Source organism: Lemur catta, chromosome 16, assembly GCF_020740605.2.
Source record: "Lemur catta isolate mLemCat1 chromosome 16, mLemCat1.pri, whole genome shotgun sequence".
NCBI lineage: Eukaryota > Metazoa > Chordata > Mammalia > Primates > Lemuridae > Lemur > Lemur catta.
The window spans coordinates 56,115,306-56,133,272 of NC_059143.1; the positions used below are offsets into that span (position 1 = coordinate 56,115,306).

At 41.1% G+C, this 17,967-nt stretch overlaps 1 long non-coding RNA gene across 7 annotated transcripts in view; it reads left to right on the forward strand.

Annotated features, from left to right (window-relative positions):
• Positions 1-17,967, forward strand: part of LOC123621786 — a 63,882-nt gene that overhangs the window by 24,332 nt on the left and 21,583 nt on the right. For 6 of the 7 annotated variants that reach the window (XR_006729248.1, XR_006729247.1, XR_006729252.1 and 3 more), the window contains exons 3-6: positions 1,800-1,938; positions 3,790-3,866; positions 3,975-4,048; positions 6,001-6,071. This is a non-coding gene — a long non-coding RNA (uncharacterized LOC123621786). The remainder of the gene's footprint in view (positions 1-1,799; positions 1,939-3,789; positions 3,867-3,974; positions 4,049-6,000; positions 6,072-17,967) is intronic. The other variant, XR_006729251.1, reaches the window with a different exon arrangement.

Consider the following 17,967-nt stretch of genomic DNA (forward strand, 5'->3'; position numbering starts at 1 on the left):
GGACTACAGGCATGCACCACCATGCTCGGCTGATTTTTCTATATATATTTTTAGCTGTCCGTATAAGTTCTTTCTATGTTTAGTGGAGATGGGGTCTTGCTCTTGCTCAGGCTGGTCTTGAACTCCTGAGCTCAAACAATCCGCGCGCCTCAGCCTCCCAGAGTGCTAGGATTACAGGCATGAGCCACCGTGCCCGGCCAGCAATTTTTTTTTTGAGACAGCTCTTACTCAGTTGCTGGGGCTGGAGTGCTGGTGGAGTCGTCATATCTCTCTGCAACCTCCTACTTCTTGGCTCAAGTGATCCTCCTGCCGCAGCCTCCCAAGAAGTTGGGACTACAGGGATGTGCCACCATGCCTGGCTAATTTTTTCTGTTTGTGGTAGAGATGGGGTCTCACTCTTGCTCAAGCTGGTCTTGAACTCCTGAGCTGAAGAGATCCTCCCCCTTCGGCCTCCCAGAGTGCTAGGCTTACAGGCGCCAGCCACTGTGCTGGGCCTAAAGTAGCAATTTTTAAAGCCAATCAAATATCCTTTAAGGGTTTTATAATTTAAATGTTTTTTCCTTTGCCACAGGAAAGGTACCTGTTACCTAGGGTAGAGTGGGCTGTTGATGTTTTGCCTTGTTTCTAGCTATGTCGTTTTCTGTGTTGTATTACTGCTTGCTCGCAAGCTCTTGTAGTCTTTTTCTGTTCAGTAGCCATTTCTCTTACCCTGCAATGCTACATCCTGAACAGTGCATGTGTTGTGGAAAGCACTTCTCACATGGTAAAGAAGAATAAAAAGCAGTGTAGTCAATGTGGACTTTTTTACTGAGAAATGATGTATTTCTTGTTTAGAGACTGGCAGTGTAGTCACTAAAAAATGTTTTTCATCCACATATGTTTGTGAATGGATATGCAGGTGTCTCTGTTTGTTGGAAGGTAAAGTGAATCTTGAGATAAATTCGAGAAAAGTGTTTAGAATTATTCCATACATTTTGCTATTTAAAAAAAATGTTATTTTTTAAAAAGTTTCATTCCACAGTGAGTTTTTAGCCTCCTCTTTTTACATTTATTTTCTTTTTGTAAACTGTTCTAAAGAAGCTTAGAAACTAGTCACACAGTAAGTGGCAGAACTCACATTTGAAGTCTTTTCTGATTTTTCAGAGTCAGTAAGCTTGGGAAGCGCTGTACAGTGGCAGAAAGAATATGGGCTTTGGAGTTAGACACACCTCAGTTTGATCCCTAACTCTGGCACATATTTGCTGCATGGCAAGTTCTTACCCTTGGTGATTTTTATTTTTCTTTTCATTTAAGTGAGGGTAATAGGCTTATTATGATTAAATGAAGTAATACACATAAAGCACTTGGCTTGTAGAAGATGCTGATAAATGTTTCATTTCCTTTCTGCTACACCTTATGGTTTTAAAATATCTTGGGAGCCACCTGGACATTTCACTTGAAAGTGAATTGCAGTCAGGAAAGTGGAAATAGACGTAACCCAGGTGGACTCATATTGTAGTGACCCTCTTAACTTCCCTGTCTGAGAAGCAGAGTGGTTCTTGTAACTGTTCAAAATATTTGACTTCAAGTCAGGTTTTATTGTTAAAAGCTGAAATGAAACCCATTGGGATGAGTTAATTATTGCTGACCAAAATGGCAAGAAAGTAACTATTTCTACATTTCCTGAGAAATTGAAGCATTTGTGCTGTATGCATAAAGATAGTAAATTTTAAAGGCTAAGAACTGACCCTTTGAAAAGAAATATATGATGAAAATAGGAGAAGAAAGTGTTTATCCAATAATAAAAATTTTTTTATCAGATTTAAGAGATGGTGCTGATTCAGACGTGCGCACAGTGACCCAGGTGCTAAATGCAGTGCTGCAGGGAGTACAGATCTGTGGAACCTGTTGCAGAAGCACTTTGGCAATGTCACAGAGCAGAACTTAGTACTTCCGAGAGTACGTCCTAAGTAACCGATTTTTCTGTTTTGCGGGAGTGAGAGGAGAAATTATTTTTTTTACTGTAACAGCCTTATTGAGATTATTCACATAACATAAACACCTTTTTAAAGTACATAAGTCAGTGTTATATAGCCCTTGCCACTATCTAATTTTACAATATTTTCATCACCTCCCCCCCAAAAAAAAGAAATTAGTAGTCGTTCCCCATTCTTCCCTCTCCTCAGCCCCTGGCAACCACTAACATATTTCATCTTTCTAGATTCGCCTCTTTGGACATGTGATATAAATGGAATTATATGCTGTGTGGCCAACTGGCTTTTTTTCATTTTGCATAATGTTTCAAGTGTGATCTGGACAGTGTATATCAATAGTACATCATTCTCTTTTATGGCTAAATATTATTCCATTGTAGGATATACAAGATTTGACTTATGTATTCACTAATGAATCGGTAGTGAGTGAACCCAAACAACTATGATGAACAACGCTGCTATGAAAATTCATGTACGGGTTTTTTTGTGTGGATATGTTTTTTTTTTTTTTTTTTGGAGACAGTGTCTCACTCTGTTGCCCGGCCTAGAGTGAGTGCCGTGGTGTCAGCCTACATCACAGCAACCTCAAACTCCTGGGCTCAAGCAATCCTTCTGCCTCAGCCTCCCGAATAGCTGGGACTACAGGCATGCGCCACCATGCCTGGCTAGTTTTTTTCTATATAGATTTTTAGCTGTCCAAGTCATTTCTTTCTATTTTTAGTAGAGAGGGGGTCTTGCTCTTCTTCAGGCTGCTCTCGAGCTCCTGAGCTCAAACAATCTGCCCTCCTCGGCCTCCCAGAGTGCTAGGATTACAGGCGTGAGCCACCGTGCCCGGCCATGAAATCTCAATTTACTGAATCTTTTTTGATTTCAGACCAGGTTCCCTTCACAATATTGACTATGAGATTGCAGTCTAAGAATTTTGAATTTTTTTTGTCAAGCAAGAAAAAAAATATCTATAATCCTCGTATTTGTGGTTTCCAAAATCATACTGTCTAACTCAAGTAATTTGTCTCTTTTTCGTATGTGCTCTTAACATTATCACAAGCTATATAATACCTGCTGTTGATATTTGTCTGATTGAAAGGTTTTCTTGGTGTGCTATTTCCCCAGCAAAGGAATGTGTGTAAAGAGGTCTCTGAAACCACTAGCTCTAGCCAGTGCTAACACTAAGGAGTTAAGATCCTGTACATCCAGTGTTCTCATAGCACTTCTCTGAACCAAGGACAAATGACAGACTTTTTTAGTCATGATGTACAGTCAGCCCATGGGTTCTGTATTCATGGATTCAACCAACTTTCTTATTATTTGCTAAACAATGCAGCATAACAATTATTTACATAGAATTTACATTGTATTAGGTAGTATAAGTAATTTAGAGATGATTTAAAGTATACAGGAAGATGTGTGTGGATTATATGCAAATACTATGCGATTTTATATAAGGGATTTGAGCATCCTCAGATCTTGGTATGTGCAGGGAGTCCTAGAACCAGTCCCCCAGGGATACCAAGGGAGAGCTGTAACTGATTATTCCTTTTAGATGTAATTTATTCATTTGAGCTATGAGAGACTTAATATTAAGTAATCCAACCCATTTATTTTTTAAGATATGGTTAAGGCCCAGAAATCTTAGCACTGTACTCCAGGCTTTTGGTCTTCAGTCTGGTCATGCTGATATTTGCTGATAACTTTATAATAAGCTTTGTGATAGTAAAAAGAAACCATGAAATATTTAGCAATTTTTCATTTTCTCTTAAACTTCTCAATACAATAATGATCATTTCTGTGGTATATTGTGTTTTTCTACAAGCAGAAATGAATGCCGAACCCTTACGAAGAGATAAAGGTTATTTGGTACATATTGGTGGTCTCTGCCCTTCAGTATCTGAGGTATGCCAAGATTTCTTTTTTGAACTTCATTTTTAAATTTGTTGATTGTTCATATTATGATTATTTGTTGTGTTTCTACTTTTCACAAAGTTATTTCTCTTTTTTTAGGCTGATTGAAGGTCTCATTTCCAGAAATACCAAGTTTCTGAAATTTCAATTTATGATTCTTCTACTAATTACAGGTGTGTTTCCCAAATTCAGTCAAATGTGCATTGCTGTGTGCCTGCTGTTCACTAGAGGTTCTGTACCAGACATCGGCCACAGTGGTGATAAAGTCAAAGGCCATTCCCACAGGAGTGTCCCAGGCTAGTATAGGGGGACACGTAGACAAATAGCTGCAGTCATTAGTTTGTGCTGTTCTTAATCAGATCTTTCTTTGATTATACTTTGTAGGTTGTTATTAGAGTGCCTTAGTTAAGGAGAATGGGCTCTAGAAATAGATAACTTTGGCTCAATTCCCAGGTCTGTTAGCAACTTCATGAATAAATTTGGGCAATTTACTTAACCTTTTTGTACTTTAGCCTCCTCTTTGTCTATATAGTGAGGTTAATAGTACTGTCATAGCATTGTTGTGAAACTATGAGTTAAGTATGTAAAGCACTAGGAGTAAAGCCTGGCACATAGTAGATGCACAGAAAATTGTATTCTATTATTTCTAATTTTAATTGCTTTTTAGATGACACTTTTATACTTTTTAGGTAGATAGCTACATCATCTATGTATAATCTCTTCCAGTATATACGTTGCTACTTTCTATTTTGTGACATTCTCAGATCATTCAAATCACAGTGGTGATGGAAATACCTTTACTATCTTCTGATAAAAAGTGCTGGCTGTTCATTTCAGATATGAAAATCTTTATCAATTAAGAGAATCCTGTTTGTAGTTGGGGTTGAAATTTGTTAAAAAATAGGTGTTTAATTTTATTTAATGGAGTCACCTAAGAGTATGTGCTTTTTAAATTTTACTCATTAATGTGGTATTAATACATTTCATTATAGTAAAGTAGTATAATTCTAGTAGTATTACCTGATGTGAAAGATTCTTTCAGTATCTTGTTGAATCCTTAAAACAAACTGTGGGTTTTTTTTTCTTAAGTATGATACATACTGTGTAGAAATTTAGAAAATACAATTAAATGCAAAAATACAAGGAGGTTATAAAAAATTATCCATAGTTGCATCATTTGAAAACAACCACTTTTCAGATTTGGTACGTATCCTGCCACTGTCTAGGTCTGTGCTTTTATAGGAATAACTCTTGCCTGACTGTCTCAATTATATGGCTAAAATTCTGATTAGATGTTCCAGCTCTTTTTTTGGTCTACATATTTCCCCACAACAAGGCCATAAAGATATTCTCTTAAATATTCTGGTAAATGTTTTAAATTTTGACTTTCACATTGCAAGCCTTTGAGTCATCTGGAGGTTATGTTTGAACGTAGGAATTAATTTTAATTTTTTTAGTATAAATAGTCCCCAGATTGCTAATCTCTGCAACTTTATCATATATCAGCTTTGCAAATGTTTTACGTTAAATTTCAATATAAAATTAATAGTAGATAATTCATGAGAAATGCTTACTATCTTTTATTTCTCATCTTTAATTTGGTTTTTATTTAGTTATCCTAAATAAACATTCTTCCTGATTTCAAGCTAAGTATATCAACCATTTTTTTTTTTTTTTGGAGACAGAGTCTCACTCTGTTGCCCGGGCTAGAGTGCCCTGGAATCAGTCTAACTCACAGCAACCTCAAACTCATGGGCTTAAGCAATCCTACTGCCTCAGCCTTCCGAGTAGCTGGGATTACAGGCGTGCGCCACCATGCCCGGCTAATTTTTTCTACATATATTTTTAGTTGGGCAGGTAATTTCTTTCTATTTTTAGTAGAGACAGGTCTCGCTCTTGCTCAGGCTGGTCTCGAACTCCTGACCTTGAACGATCCACCCGCCTTGGCCTCCCAGAGTGCTAGGATTACAGGCGCGAGCCACCCTGCCTGGCTTAGTATATCATCCTTTATAAGAGCATTTATTATTGTGAAAACTATATTTGAGCCAGTGGTTACAAAATTAAGTTTGAGGTAATTTAAAGTCGTTAATGAAAAATCTTTTGGTTTTCTGCTTTTGTATTTTAGATATGCATCTCTTGCTTTCCAAAAAAAAACAGTGATGTAAAGATGGCTGTGAAAGGAATGATGCCAAAAAGGTGGGGGACTGCTGCTTTACAGTCTTTTTTTTATTTTTTATTCTTGAATAGTGCTACTCTATAAGTGACCAATTATTATACTTTCATCACTTTTTATAGCTAACGTTATCTCATAATTGTTGAAACCATAAAATGCAGTCATTTTATTTTTTTATGCCCTCATCTTTACCTCACTGAGGTTTTAAACACGATGTGGAAAATGATGGAAGTTTGCTTTGTTCACTCTTTCCACTTCTCAGCAAAATGCCTGGGATCCCGTAGGCATCCACAGACCTTTCTTTTCAATGTACATGTAGTAAAATGCACATTTTGGTGTCCATGACTTTAGATGAAGGCATACGTGCAAGTAACCTCCACCATAATCAAGATACAGAACAGTTTCATCATTCCAGAAAATTCTCTCATGCTCTGATATATTTCCTGTTCTTAAAATTTTACCTATTTCAGAATGTCATGTAAATGAAACCATACTACGTATCCCCAGTAATCTGGCTTCTTTTACTTAGCTTAATGCACTTGACGTTGATCCATGCTGTTGTGTGTGTAAGTATTTCATTCCTGTTCAAGTATTCCTCATTTTTATTCAGTTATTTTCCTACTGACTTTTGAATTCTTTACCAGATAGATATGTGATTTGCAAATAATTCTTCTCAGCTTGTGCCTTGTCTTTTCACCTTAACAGTGTCTTTCTTAGCAGGAGTTTTAATTTTAGTAAAGTATAAACTATCAATTTTGCTTTTATAACTTTTCAGTGTTGTAGCTAAGAGCTCTTAGCATAATTCAAGGTCACAAAGGTTTTGAGTTAATTTTTATAAATTGTTTGAGGTTGAATTGTGGTGGTTTTGATTCTTTGTATTTGTTTCTATTTTGCATATGGAATTGTGCCAGTGTCATTTGTTGAGAAGACTGTCTAATGTCCATTGAATTACCTTTGCACCTTGGCCAAAAATCAGTTGCCCCATTTGTGTGGATTTATTTCTAGACTGTGACAGTTCCATTTAACTCTTTATCTATTTTTCCACCCATACTACATGGCTTTGATTACTGTAGCTTTATAGTAACTCTTGAAATCAGGTGGAATGAGTCTTCTAACTTTATTTTTTTTTTAAAATTGTGGCTGTTCTAGTCTGTTTTGTCTTGCTATATAAATTTTATAATTCAACTTGTCTATCTACAACAAAAATCTTACTTGGATTTTTACTGGAGTTACTTTGAATTTACAGATCAGCACAAATCCCTTTTTAATAAATGGATGAAAGAAAAATATTCATTGAATAAATGAATCTAAATTTTTCCCTTAATAAGATAAAGGGATCTCTTTCAACTCTGTCTGTTTGCCAATCCTTTCCTAATTCCTGGAGTTATCACATTCCTTTTCTATACCATTACCGTTTCCATTCACAGACCTTTGTCTCTACTCTCAGTCAGGCATAGCCCTTCTTTATCCCCACAGGATTTTCACTTGACTTTGCATTCCTTTGATGTTACTATCCTTATCTGTCTTGTGTTCTTATTGCCAGACTTCTCAATGAAGTGATTTATATCCAATGTCTCAATTTCTTTGGTTGCTTCTCTCCTTTGTCCTAATAATCTGTCTTCAGTCTTTACAATTTCACTTGAACTGCTCTTTCAGTTGTCACTGGTGACCTTTTCATCGGTCTTTCCCCATCTGCCTTCGTGACTCCTTGGCCTCTTTAAATTAGTCATTTCTTTCTGGAAACTCCTTTCCTCTCATCTCAGTGACACTTAACATGGAGGGTGAATTTTCTGTTTCCTTCCACAGTAGGAAGGAAGGAAACAAAGTACAATTAGGTTACATGGGGACCTAAACAGAAAGTTTGGGAACTGTGGCTTCTCCTCTCCCTTCTCATGTACCAGTTAATATGGTTTCTTGCCTCTGCATCTCTGTGTGTTCATTCTCCTCCTCCTCTCTGCACATGACAGTTTTCTGCCCGCATTTGCCTGTGTTTTACTTAATTCTGACTCTACAGTATTTTCAGTTTCACAGATTAATTTGCTTGAGGAACACCAAAGGAGCAGCCCGAACTCGGTGCTGGGTACTGGCACGGCCCCTTTGGGCCCTCCGACTCCGAGCTTCTCCTTTGGTGGGACCAGTGGGTCGTCCTGAGCAACGTTTTTGGTTGATGGTCTTGGTTTACTCTAAGCCGGTTCTTTTCCTAGGAATTGTTTGGGATCCTAACTTAGATTTGGAGGTGCATCCTAAAGGGTCTTCTCCCTTGTCTTTTTATCCTAAAATTAATCTCAATTGGCTTTGCTGTGCATTTTTGAAAGAGGAAACTGAACTGTCTTGTTGGTAGATAAATGAGAGACTGAGTTCCTCAGCTCCGAAGAGAAGGGGCAACCTTACTCCTCCCAGCCTTGGGAGCCCCGGGCGACCGGGGTCCCGGGTGGGAGTTGCCTGGGGCGATTCCCCAAGGCGCGAGTGGCCCCATAGGGAACCCCCCCCACACACGTTAATTAAAAGAAGGCTCGTCCAGGAAACGCATATAAGAGCTGATCACTCAGCGTTTGGAGCCCTCTCGGAGGTGCTAGACCTCCGAGAGAGAAACCTGAGACACCTAAGAGGGTGGGAGCGACTCAGTGGTGAGACCTTGAGGAGCCCCACCCACAAGCAGCACACTCTGATCCACGACACCAAACCCCATGTTACAGTTTGGTTGCTTCTTTTGAAGAAAAAAATGGGACATCCTTTAAAATCGAGGAAAGACAAGGGAGAACGACCCCCATGGGGCACCGCAGTTGGTGTGTGGTGCCTGTACTTGCAAGTAGTTCCGGAAATGAAAAGAGGCGAAGGCATGCCAGGTGTTGCTAGGGCTCCAGCTGGTTACAGCCAATGCTTGTGCACAAGTTTTTACGAAAAGGGCAAATTACATCCAGGAAAATTCAGAGCTGAAACGGTCGACCTACCGCACTATAGAGTTGAAGTGTCTCGAGCTATTTCTCTCTTCTTTTCTGGCTACTCTAAACCCTGCTAAGTTTTTCTGTTGATGTCCAGATAACTCACTGTTTACAGCATTTACAATGGAAAGGCTACCTGGAGATCCTGATGCCAGTTATTGGTCAAAGGGGTATGAAAATATTTCCATTTTGGTCTTTTAACCCTAAAGGCAGATAGAGTTTACCTCCAGTGATTCAGTGTGTATAGAGAGGTACACAGGAGGTGTTTGTAAACGCACTGTCATGTAATGTTAACCAGAGTGTCAGGGACTCAGAGTTGTCCTAGAAGTTGTGGTTAGAAGAGCTTAAGGTGAAAACTTCGGTTTTCCCTTGGTCTCATCCATTTTTGTCCCAGTCTTTACAAGCGAGCCGGTTATGTGTACATTCTGTGGCTGTGACAAAGTTTGTGCCTGGGGAAAACGTTTGTAAATTATTAATTTTTGTGTAGTTATTTAAGATGAAAAGTGAATGATGATTACAATCCAGAGAATCCCAAAATAGTCTTACTCTTTATGAATATTGCGTGTAGTCAAGTATAACAGCCCCCCCCCCCCAAAAAAAAAATTGTTCTGAGAACATTTAGATTGTTTTCCAGACAGCTTAATCTTGATCCTCAGGGAGAAAGCGTGCTACTTCTTTGTGTCATTGTTTGAGTTGCTGAGGACTGGCACTGAGAGTTTTTTTTTTTTTCTCTCTCTCTCTCTCTCTCTGTCTCTCTCTCTCTCAGCCTACACTCAGGTGATCTTATGTTGATGTGGGATTCAGAAAAGTTAACTTAAAACGAAGGCTTCAGGAGCAAAAATGTTCTGACCTTGCCTCGTCTGCCTGCCTCTTGTACCAATCCCTCCCTGAAAAGCCGGCCATAAAAACCAGAATCCCTCTACCCAAGGCAGGTCGTACAGCCCAGAACCCCTGTTTTTCTGAAAGCTAGCCTCAAAAGCCAAACTTAGTCTATGTAAAATGGCCATGAAGTAATTATCTGACCTGGTTTGTTCTTACTTTGTTTTACCGGAAAACCCCGTGCCAGAAAGGGCCTTGCTGCCCTGCGGCCCGGAAGGGAGGAAGGCACACTGGAGAGAGGCCAAGCAGAATCTAAATGTAAAAGCCTTGCTGGTTCTGCCACTCGGCCTGTTAGAATGAGCGCACCCCCTCTTGGGCCAGTCATTTCTACTGCACTGTCCATGCTTTCCACATAAATAATGGACAGTTTCCCCTGCACCTTTGAGTGTTGGTTCTGAAGGTGTCCATGCATAAGTTTTAATCCTTTCTCCTAGTAACCTTCTCGGCAGTAAATTCTCAACAGGTCTTCATGGGGACCTTTTTGGGCCTTTGCTCCCAGACTTTGGGGACCAGAGACACTTTGATCCCTGTCATGTCAATAAATTCTGTTTTGGGACCTGACGTTTTGGAAGGATCTAATGAACTGATGGGATGTTCTAAAACGTCTACTACATTGATAACATTTAAAAGTGATGTCATATTTGCTTACTAAGTCTTCCTGAAGGACTTACTTGCTTTTCTCAGTGAGATTTATGAGTTTAAGATTGAAAAGCCAATAACTGAAACGATATTTTAATCCCTGTTCCGTGTTACAGATCTAATTTACAGGGTACAAAAATGGCACACAGAAAAGTAACTTAAATGAATAGCTGGAATCTACGTAAACTGCTAAGGTAAATGAATAGGTAAGATAAAGTAGGTAAATACAAATGAATAAAATTTTCCTATAATTGAGAATCTTAAACTCATCATGTTAAGTTAAAAGAGATAATCATAAAATGTTTGGATCGTTTATAAGGTAAAAGACTACAACATTGGTTCTTAAACACAAGCTTAAAGCTTATACCTTGTTATGTTTGTATTTAGGAATGCCAATAAAATGGGCCACTAACACTTCAAAGTTACTTTAACTTCCTAGGTTTTTCTAAGAGTTGACATGATCATCTGTATATGTGTGGAATTAAAACTTGTAGATGAAAGGAAAATAATTCCATGCAAAACTTTTAATGAAAATACCATAAGGTATAAGTATTTTGTGAAAAGATGATTTTGTCTAATTCACTGATCTTTGAAAGTAAACTTCAGTATGTCAGTGGTCATAGGAAATTAAGTGGATATAAAAGTTAAAGGTCATAAAAGTTTGGCCATAGATGCCGTCTCTCTGACATATCTTGGCCAAAAGGGGGGGACTTTTGAACTAAAATAAAACTTTGAGGCTTCCCCCCCCAGACGTACACCACTGCCGCCGCCTATAACCTGCAAGCCCCTGCCCGCTTCCAGATGGCCCACCTCTTCGGGCCAAACCGATGTGTGCCTCCCACGTGTTGATTTATGACTTTACCTATGACCCTTTTCTCCCTGAAATGTGTAAAACCGAAGTAGAACATACCAGCCACAGCGAGTCCACTTGCTCTAGGCCTCTTGGGCTTGGCTCGGGGTCATGAGCCTGAAATTTGGCTCAGACTTAATCTCCTTCAAATTATGTTACAGAGTTCGTTTTGTTTTCCGTTGATGAGACTGACGCCCGGGCGTGGGGCTCGGGGAAGACTCAGGACCACCGAAGGAGCAGCCCGAACGCGGCGCCCGGTACTGGCACGGCCCCTTTGGGCCCTCCGACTCCGAGCTTCTCCTTTGGTGGGACTGGTGGGTCGTCCCGAGTGCCAATTTTGGTTGATGGTCTTGGTTTACTCTGAGCCGGTTCTTTTCCTAGGATTTGTTGTTTGGGATCCTAACTTAGATTTGGAGGTGCATCCTAAAGGGTCTTCTCCCTTGTCTTTTTATCCTAAAATTAATCTCAATTGGCTTTGCTGTGCATTTTTGAAAGAGGAAACTGAACTGTCTTGTTGGTAGATAAATGAGAGACTGAGTTCCTCAGCTCCGAAGAGAAGGGGCAACCTTACTCCTCCCAGCCTTGGGAGCCCCGGGCGACCGGGGTCCCGGGTGGGAGTTGCCTGGGGCGATTCCCCAAGGCGCGAGTGGCCCCATAGGGAACCCCCCCCACACACGTTAATTAAAAGAAGGCTCGTCCAGGAAACGCATATGAGAGCTGATCACTCGGCGTTTGGAGCCCTCTCGGAGGTGCTAGACCTCCGAGAGAGAAACCTGAGACACCTAAGAGGGTGGGAGCGACTCAGTGGTGAGACCTTGAGGAGCCCCACCTACAAGCAGCACACTCTGATCCACGACACCAAACCCCGTGTTACAGTTCGGTTGCTTCTCTTGAAGAAAAAATGGGACATCCTTCAAAATCGAAGAAAGACAAGGGAGAACGACCCCCATGGGGCACCGCAGTTGGTGTGTGGTGCCTCTACTTGCAAGTAGTTCCGGAAATGAAAAGAGGCGAAGGCATGCCAGGTGTTGCTAGGGCTCCAGCTGGTTACAGCCAATGCTTGTGCACAAGTTTTTACGAAAGGGCAAATTACATCCAGGAAAATTCAGAGCTGAAACGGTCGACCTACCGCACTATAGAGTTGAAGTGTCTCGAGCTATTTCTCTCTTCTTTTCTGGCTACTCTAAACCCTGCTAAGTTTTTCTGTTGATGTCCAGATAACTCACTGTTTACAGCATTTACAATGGAAAGGCTACCTGGAGATCCTGATGCCAGTTATTGGTCAAAGGGGTATGAAAATATTTCCATTTTGGTCTTTTAACCCTAAAGGCAGATAGAGTTTACCTCCAGTGATTCAGTGTGTATAGAGAGGTACACAGGAGGTGTTTGTAAACGCACTGTCATGTAATGTTAACCAGAGTGTCAGGGACTCAGAGTTGTCCTAGAAGTTGTGGTTAGAAGAGCTTAAGGTGAAAACTTCGGTTTTCCCTTGGTCTCATCCATTTTTGTCCCAGTCTTTACAAGCGAGCCGGTTATGTGTACATTCTGTGGCTGTGACAAAGTTTGTGCCTGGGGAAAACGTTTGTAAATTATTAATTTTTGTGTAGTTATTTAAGATGAAAAGTGAATGATGATTACAATCCAGAGAATCCCAAAATAGTCTTACTCTTTATGAATATTGCGTGTAGTCAAGTATAACAGCCCCCCCCCCCCCAAAAAAAAAATTGTTCTGAGAACATTTAGATTGTTTTCCAGACAGCTTAATCTTGATCCTCAGGGAGAAAGCGTGCTACTTCTTTGTGTCATTGTTTGAGTTGCTGAGGACTGGCACTGAGAGTTTTTTTTTTTTTCTCTCTCTCTCTCTCTCTCTGTCTCTCTCTCTTTCAGCCTACACTCAGGTGATCTTATGTTGATGTGGGATTCAGAAAAGTTAACTTAAAACGAAGGCTTCAGGAGCAAAAATGTTCTGACCTTGCCTCGTCTGCCTGCCTCTTGTACCAATCCCTCCCTGAAAAGCCGGCCATAAAAACCAGAATCCCTCTACCCAAGGCAGGTCGTACAGCCCAGAACCCCTGTTTTTCTGAAAGCTAGCCTCAAAAGCCAAACTTAGTCTATGTAAAATGGCCATGAAGTAATTATCTGACCTGGTTTGTTCTTACTTTGTTTTACCGGAAAACCCCGTGCCAGAAAGGGCCTTGCTGCCCTGCGGCCCGGAAGGGAGGAAGGCACACTGGAGAGAGGCCAAGCAGAATCTAAATGTAAAAGCCTTGCTGGTTCTGCCACTCGGCCTGTTAGAATGAGCGCACCCCCTCTTGGGCCAGTCATTTCTACTGCACTGTCCATGCTTTCCACATAAATAATGGACAGTTTCCCCTGCACCTTTGAGTGTTGGTTCTGAAGGTGTCCATGCATAAGTTTTAATCCTTTCTCCTAGTAACCTTCTCGGCAGTAAATTCTCAACAGGTCTTCATGGGGACCTTTTTGGGCCTTTGCTCCCAGACTTTGGGGACCAGAGACACTTTGATCCCTGTCATGTCAATAAATTCTGTTTTGGGACCTGACGTTTTGGAAGGATCTAATGAACTGATGGGATGTTCTAAAACGTCTACTACATTGATAACATTTAAAAGTGATGTCATATTTGCTTACTAAGTCTTCCTGAAGGACTTACTTGCTTTTCTCAGTGAGATTTATGAGTTTAAGATTGAAAAGCCAATAACTGAAACGATATTTTAATCCCTGTTCCGTGTTACAGATCTAATTTACAGGGTACAAAAATGGCACACAGAAAAGTAACTTAAATGAATAGCTGGAATCTACGTAAACTGCTAAGGTAAATGAATAGATAGGATAAAGTAGGTAAATACAAATGAATAAAGTTTTCCTATAATTGAGAATCTTAAACTCATCATGTTAAGTTAAAAGAGATAATCATAAAATGTTTGGATCGTTTATAAGGTAAAAGACTACAACATTGGTTCTTAAACACAAGCTTAAAGCTTATACCTTGTTATGTTTGTATTTAGGAATGCCAATAAAATGGGCCACTAACACTTCAAAGTTACTTTAACTTCCTAGGTTTTTCTAAGAGTTGACATGATCATCTGTATATGTGTGGAATTAAAACTTGTAGATGAAAGGAAAATAATTCCATGCAAAACTTTTAATGAAAATACCATAAGGTATAAGTATTTTGTGAAAAGATGATTTTGTCTAATTCACTGATCTTTGAAAGTAAACTTCAGTATGTCAGTGGTCATAGGAAATTAAGTGGATATAAAAGTTAAAGGTCATAAAAGTTTGGCCATAGATGCCGTCTCTCTGACATATCTTGGCCAAAAGGGGGGGACTTTTGAACTAAAATAAAACTTTGAGGCTTCCCCCCCCAGACGTACACCACTGCCGCCGCCTATAACCTGCAAGCCCCACGCTTGCAGATGGCCCACCTCTTCGGGCCAAAGGGATGTGTATCTGCCACGTATTGATTTATGACTTTACCTAGAGGCCTCTTGGGCGTGGTTGGAGGTCATGAGCCTCAAACTTGGCTCAGATTAAATCTCTTTCAAATTATGTTACGGAGTTTGGTTTCTTTTCCATTGACGAGATTGACGCCCGGGCGTGGGGCTCGGGGAAGTCTCAGGACCACCGAAGGAGCAGCCCGAACGCGGCGCCCGGTACTGGCACGGCCCCTTTGGGCCCTCCGACTCCGAGCTTCTCCTTTGGTGGGACTGGTGGGTCGTCCCGAGTGCCAATTTTGGTTGATGGTCTTGGTTTACTCTGAGCCGGTTCTTTTCCTAGGATTTGTTGTTTGGGATCCTAACTTAGATTTGGAGGTGCATCCTAAAGGGTCTTCTCCCTTGTCTTTTTATCCTAAAATTAATCTCAATTGGCTTTGCTGTGCATTTTTGAAAGAGGAAACTGAACTGTCTTGTTGGTAGATAAATGAGAGACTGAGTTCCTCAGCTCCGAAGAGAAGGGGCAACCTTACTCCTCCCAGCCTTGGGAGCCCCGGGCGACCGGGGTCCCGGGTGGGAGTTGCCTGGGGCGATTCCCCAAGGCGCGAGTGGCCCCATAGGGAACCCCCCCAACACACGTTAATTAAAAGAAGGCTCGTCCAGGAAACGCATATAAGAGCTGATCACTCAGCGTTTGGAGCCCTCTCGGAGGTGCTAGACCTCCGAGAGAGAAACCTGAGACACCTAAGAGGGTGGGAGCGACTCAGTGGTGAGACCTTGAGGAGCCCCACCCACAAGCAGCACACTCTGATCCACGACACCAAACCCCGTGTTACAGTTCGGTTGCTTCTTTTGAAGAAAAAAATGGGACATCCTTTAAAATCGAGGAAAGACAAGGGAGAACGACCCCCATGGGGCACCGCAGTTGGTGTGTGGTGCCTCTACTTGCAAGTAGTTCCGGAAATGAAAAGAGGCGAAGGCATGCCAGGTGTTGCTAGGGCTCCAGCTGGTTACAGCCAATGCTTGTGCACAAGTTTTTACGAAAGGGCAAATTACATCCAGGAAAATTCAGAGCTGAAACGGTCGACCTACCGCACTATAGAGTTGAAGTGTCTCGAGCTATTTCTCTCTTCTTTTCTGGCTACTCTAAACCCTGCTAAGTTTTTCTGTTGATGTCCAGATAACTCACTGTTTACAGCATTTACAATGGAAAGGCTACCTGGAGATCCTGATGCCAGTTATTGGTCAAAGGGGTATGAAAATATTTCCATTTTGGTCTTTTAACCCTAAAGGCAGATAGAGTTTACCTCCAGTGATTCAGTGTGTATAGAGAGGTACACAGGAGGTGTTTGTAAACGCACTGTCATGTAATGTTAACCAGAGTGTCAGGGACTCAGAGTTGTCCTAGAAGTTGTGGTTAGAAGAGCTTAAGGTGAAAACTTCGGTTTTCCCTTGGTCTCATCCATTTTTGTCCCAGTCTTTACAAGCGAGCCGGTTATGTGTACATTCTGTGGCTGTGACAAAGTTTGTGCCTGGGGAAAACGTTTGTAAATTATTAATTTTTGTGTAATTATTTGAGATGAAAAGTGAATGATGATTACAATCCAGAGAATCCCAAAATAGTCTTACTCTTTATGAATATTGCGTGTAGTCAAGTATACAGCCCCCCCCCCCAAAAAAAAAATTGTTCTGAGAACATTTAGATTGTTTTCCAGACAGCTTAATCTTGATCCTCATGGAAAAAGCATGCTACTTCTTTGTAGCATTATTTGAGGTGCGGAGGACTGGCACTGAGATTTTTTATGTTTTTTTTTCTCTCTCTGTGTCTCTTCCTCTCAGCCTACACTCCGGTGATCTTATGTTGATATGGGATTCAGAAGACTTAACTTAAAACGAAGGCTTCAGGAGCAAAAACGTTCTGACCTTGCCTCGTCTGCTTGCCTCTTATACCAATCCCTTCCTGAAGCCTGCCCTAAAAACCAGAATCCCTGTACCCTAGGCAGGTCGTACAACCTGGAACCCCTTTTTTGTGAAAATGTTAAAGCTGGTTCCCCTTGTCCCCAGGAACAGAAAGACAGAGTCACTGAGGGTGCAAAAATGCAAAGGAATTTTATTGACTAGCTCGAGCTGGGGTCCAAGCCCCGAGCACCAACGCAGTGGTCTCTTTCCCTGGGCAGGGACCCCGCGCAATGGGGGTGAATGTCTTTTATATTTTAAAGCAGATTACACGCATGGGGTATGCCATACCCCCTCCCTCCCTTAATTCATTTTGCTCCTTCAAAAGTGGCTGATTGTGTTGGCTCCTGATTGGTTGGTTTTCAAGCCGTGGGACTGGCATTTGATTGGTTGGTTTTTAAGTTGCAGGACAGGCTTCTGATTACGCCTTGCCCTTCTTATCTGGTTAATTGGTTGGAAGGCCCAGGGGCTCTCCAGCCCTTTATCAGGAAGTAACTTGCGGTTATCTCCCCTCGGCCTGTCGAGTCCATCTCGGCTTCACTTAAGGTAGGTCAGCAAGCCATATTTATAGAAGCAATTAGCATCCGTTAGAATGAAGGAGAGCACACTTTTTTTTTTTTAAACAACTCCTGTTCTTCAAAAGCTAGACTTAAAAGCCAAACTTAGTCTATGTAAAATGGCCATGAAGTAATTATCTGACCTGCTTTGTTCTTTCTTTGTTTTACTGGAAAACCCCGTGCCAGAAAGGGCCTTGCCACCCTGCGGCCCGGAAGGGAGGAAGGCACACTGGAGAGAGGCCAAGCAGAATCTAAATGTAAAAGCCTTGCTGGTTCTGCCACTCGGCCTGTTAGAATGAGCGCACCCCCTCTTGGGCCAGTCATTTCTACTGCACTGTCCATGCTTTCCACATAAATAATGGACAGTTTCCCCTGCACCTTTGAGTGTTGGTTCTGAAGGTGTCCATGCATAAGTTTTAATCCTTTCTCCTAGTAACCTTCTCGGGAGCAAATTCTCAACAGGTCTTCACGGGGACCTTTTTGGGCCTTTGCTCCCAGACTTTGGGGACCAGAGACACTTTGATCCCTATGATGTCAATAAATTCTGTTTTGGGACCTGACGTTTTGGAAGGATCTAATGAACTAATGGGATGTTCTAAAACGTCTACTACGTTTATAGCATTGAAAAGTGATGTCATATT